We start from the raw sequence: 5,261 nt of genomic DNA on the forward strand, positions 1-5,261 counted from the left end.
AAGTGTGTGCTTTTCTTACTGAAACTTTGCAAACTAATTTTATCAAATGGTGGGTTAAGATGTGGGATCCAGAAGCTGAAACTGTTCAATATCATGAAGGACTTGGAAGGAGCCAAAGTAAAGAATCCTAAAATGATGACAGCTGTGTTGTAATAAAGCTGTAGATAGGATGATCTAGAAATCATCAGAGGGGGGGGGTTGTGCAACCTGTTTTTGAATTGTAGTGTTTAATTTATTGGATATAAAGCTTATGCTAAAATATGCCAGGTTTTGTGCTTTCTTCCCCTTTAGAAATGACGTTGCAATGCACTACATGATCACCAATGCTGTTGCTTTCCTTGCTGTAATAAAAAATTGTAATCTTCACACTGAAAGACTGAAGCTTCCCAGCTCAATCTGAATGCAATGTACATAAACAAGGACAACATGGCAGGCCCAGACAGTGTTACATACTTTAAATAAACTCATGCTAACTGAATAGACTCTGAGAATGTCTGAATCTAATGTAATGGTAACAGAGAATTTTCAAGAATTTTCTGCAGTAAAATGTTTCTTCTTGCTTGTCCATCATTGGTCAGACCGTGGGAACAATGTACTTGTGTCGTAAATGTATGTATGAAATCCTTTGTCAAAAGTCCTATAATAGGACCTGATTTTTTCCTGCTGTATAGCCCACTTTGTCCCCACTTTAGAAGGCTAATCTATGCTGGATTTTCTTTTGATCTTTACTTAGTTCTTTAAACTTATGACTTATGTACTATTATACTGTGATTGATGGTCCAGCTTATGTATTTTGCTTTTATGTTCTTCATGTAAAGTATCAAACTTTAGCCCCTGTCTGTCATTCTTATGGATAAAATTACAGCTTTATTCGTATTTGTAATATCTACAATATGGAAATGGGTCCAGTCAGGGAGCACCAAAGTTTGTAGAGGGACTGCACTACTCCCAGTCTGAGCCATTGGTGCACATTGTGCAAGTAAATAGAGAGGCAGGTTTGTGTGCTAGCAAGACCAACCTTCAGCCATGTATGGCCAGGCCCTGTCCCCAAAACCCTGCAACAACAACAAAGTGATGGATGGAATGCCTGAATTATTCTCAGTTACTAGCAGGTACAAAGGTTTGCAATCCATCCCGTCATTTTTCTCCAAGCATGCCACACTAGACAAAGTTCCACATTATACAAATCAGTACTGACTCTGTTCCTTAAAGGAACAGACCTTCCTGAATAGCCAGATGAGGCCCACACAGCGAGCTTGGGACCCTCCAATGGGCATAACCATCACACTTAGGGTGTCAACTGCAACAACAACAGGGGGATGTATGGGATGCTTTAATTATTCTCAGACACAGGCAATTGCTCATGCCACTTTAAGTCCATTGTGTTTTTTACCCACCATACTCCTCTAGACAAAGTGCCACCTTATACAAATCAGTACTGGCTGATGAGCCTCAATAAGGTGGGAACCAGTCTTGGATTGCTTGTGATCTTGTTCAGAGAGGACCTGGCCTGGCACTGGCAGTTCAGAATGTACTGTTCCTGTTGCAGCAGGACTAAGACTGATTTGAATGTGGCTGGGTCTAATCTGAGGTGGCATGGTGGGCAAAAGAAGGTGGGGTTGGATTGCTACCTCGAACAATTGTCAGTAGTTAGACTTATTGCAAGAATTCTTCTCATCATCTTTTGTGTATTTAAACATCCTCCTACAGGCAGCTACTACCCCGCAACACACAGCCTTTGGCTGTGGCATTAGCATGCCTGATGCATGATGGGATTTTGAATGTAGGAGAACCAAGTCCCTGCTAGCCAGGTTGCTAATACCAGGTCTCTTTCTCAAACTGTACCATGATTGGCACCACTTCAGCATCCTCTCTAAGTCTCTAGTAAATGGTACCCCTCATACCTAGAGTATGGGTACTGAAGAAGGTCCACATGAGTTGTAACACTGATGGTGCCACTCTAGGGACCCCTCACCAAGACCATGCAAACTGACATTGCAGGCTGTTGTTTTGGTGCAGAAAAAACTCAGGAGTCGACATTGCACACAGTCCAGTGGGCCATTGCCACATAGACTGCATGAGGGGTAGGTAAATCACCCCTACTGCAGGCCTTACAGCCCTAAGGCAGCATGCACTATATCCCATCTGTGAACATATCTGCAGGAGCAGGTAAAAACCTGCAATATTTGAGCTATTCATAGATATTGTAAGTGCACAGGGGAGCCACAGAGAGTACATGGGCTGAATAAATGTCATTACGAGTTTCCTTGCTCCATAATGGCTTCACTGTACCCTACGACGGTTGGTAAAAAACATCTCATCTTAAAAAATCCGCTCTTATGTCAGTGCTGAATTTATTAATAAACACACATAGAAGACCCTTTAGAGGGTCCCATGAACACCTCCCAAACACTGGTGTTGTCTCTGACTAGTCTAAGCCAGCCTGCCACCACCAGACATGTTTTTGATCTCTTGGAGTGAGAGCCAGCTCTCTCAGAGGCCAAGAACAAGCCTGCTCCGGCGGAGTTGCTTCACACCTCCTCCAGGCCGTGAAGCTTCAAAGGTGATGCTGCCTTTGAAATGCAACCCAGGCATCTCCAGATAGTGAAGGAGGCCAAACCCCCATTCCTGTTCCCTTTTGAAGGGAGGACAGGTGGGAAAACGTATTAGATTTGGAGATCTGCCCACATTAGGCCAACACCACCCCTAAGGTGGGGCAGGCAATGTGGACACTACTTTTCCAATTCCTCCATCTTGAGATTGTAGGAAATTAATCTATCAGGGCTAGGGTAGTGCCCCTTCCCATAGGAAGTAATAATTTAGAGGTGTAGACACCCTAAAGGTAGGCTTCCCATTGGCTACTTGCTGTCACCCCCTTTAACATACATACATTTAGTATTTAGTTGGCATCCCTGGACTCTGGATTTTAATTTGATGGACCTAAGAAGAGCAATGGACAAAGAAGAGCTGTTAACCCAAGAAACAAAGACCTACTGCAGAAAATTGATGTCAAACCCTGCCGGCTGCTTCCAGGACTCAACAATCGTGGTTTGCTGTCTCGTCCTGCAACTGTGAGGCCTCCAAGAACCCCTGAGCACCTCCAGCCTTTGACCAATTGCCAAGAACCTCCATTGGTGTAGAGGAACTACTCCCCTTCAGCCTGCAGGCCCTTAACTATGAAGTCTGGTTTACCAACTTGCTGCTCCCTAGCGACTCTGCTGCAGCACTCAAGCCAGAAGAAGCACATCAGATCTGGAGGGTCTGATCTGTCCCACACCAAGTGAGAGGACACCAGGACCTACCAGAGCTGCTTTGCCCTGATAATACCTGGGGTAGGAGCCCCCTACACTAAAGACTGAGAAGAAAGAGTCCAATCCGGACTCCAACTACCCAGGACACAGACACCCATTGAGGGACTTTTAGACCCCCTGAGATCGACTCCATGAGTGGCCAAGCTATCCCGGAATCGTCTCTGCAACCTGCCTGCCCCTGACTTCAGGACCATCTTTATTCAGAACGATTGGCTGACCTATATGCTCTAAACCCAGCCCGCCTGGCCTGGGTAAAGACAAACCAACTGTGCTCCTGTGGTCTTGAGGCCCTTGCGAGCAGCTCACTTGAGTAGGACCTCCCTGACTTACCTTTAAGTCCCTCTGTGTAGTGAATTTTCAGGTTGCCCCCTTCTTCATAGTAGGTCAGCTACCATCGACCTCACCACCCTGCTCGCAGCCGAATACAGGATGCTCCCAATCTTCTGCTGCTGAAACATTGGACCTGGCCTTCCTACTTACCTAAATCCAGAAGGTAAACCTCAAGAACCCACTGTGTGTTTTTATATGCTTTTCCCTATTTTCTCCCATTGACTTCTAGTGTGTGTAATTGCGCAGAACAGTGACTCATTTTGCAAACTTTGATAAATCATAACTTAAAAAGTACTTACGTTAGAACAAAGTTCTTGGTCTGAGCCATTATATAAAAATCGATTCTTTTTTTTCAAATTGGTCTTGGGTTTATTCTTGAGTGTGTGTCTCATTTACTGCCTCTCCCATTGAATTTTACAGAAGCCATGTATGTGGAGCTATCATTAATTGGGCAAACATTGTAATCTGGACATGTTAGAAAATGCAGAGAATAGTTTTCTCGACAGACTATTAAAAATTCCCCAAAGTACTCCCACACTCCCTATCCATATGGATGTAAATTTGAGATCCATCTAGAATATTGCTGCCTTGAGACCTAGTCAATATTGGTTAAGAGTTTGGGAAATAGAGGAGCTAGAGCCCTATAGGGAATGGCTCAGAGGTTCGCTGGAGGGCTCCTATGCTGATAGAATCCCTTTGTGTTCTCATATAAAGAGTTTGTTATTCAAGCTAGGTGTATAAGTTTTCTGGTCAACCCCCATCGACTCCCATGCAATGCCATTGGAAAACTTAAATCAGCCTATTGGAATTCTGTGTGGGGTGTGAAAATTTCAAGGATAACTGGGGTAGCTTGACAGACCCTTTTAATCAATTAAATGTGCTTTTGAGTTTGATATGTACCTAGGTACAGCAACCAAACCACCTGTAAGAGCACTTTTTGTCAGGTTTAGAGTGAGCACCTTACAGTTAGCAACTTTTACTTGCAACTGGAAAAAGGAGACAGGTAGATCTAACATTCGTCCAATGGGATGTGTGGTGATGGCAGAGTCCATCGAGCGTGTTTTATTCTTTTGCATAACCTATAATAAGCAGCATCTCCATTGGATTAAACCACTCTGCAAACTGATGGGCTGGTTATTTTTGCAATTGGAAAATTCCTATCATCCATATAGCATGTGAGGTACAAGAAAATGCAGGGTTAAGAAATGAAGATTGTTTTTCTAGAGAAACACCCTGAGATTTTAATATACCAGAGTTGAGATTCCTGAAGGCCATTTCAAAAATCACTTTATCAATTTGTATCATTTTTAAATGTAAATATATGTGTTTGATTGCAGGTGTTTTATTTATATATGATTATGAGCTGTTTCGTTTTATGGTGTTTTTATGGGCTGAAATAAAGGAATACAACAAACAAATGATTAGGCCTGGGCAAAAATTTCGTTCCGTTCGCGGAAATTGCGATAATTTGACATTTTTGCGTTCCGCGGAGAGCGCGAAAATGTCAAAAATTCCGGTTTCCGCAGCTTGGCGATAATTTGTTTCTTGCTCACGCTGTAAAATAATACATTCTCGCGCGCGCGCGATCGCCTTACCTGAATCCCTGCGTTCGCCGACAAG

The sequence above is a fragment of the Triturus cristatus genome, chromosome 4_1 (genome assembly GCF_964204655.1).
Source record: "Triturus cristatus chromosome 4_1, aTriCri1.1, whole genome shotgun sequence".
NCBI lineage: Eukaryota > Metazoa > Chordata > Amphibia > Caudata > Salamandridae > Triturus > Triturus cristatus.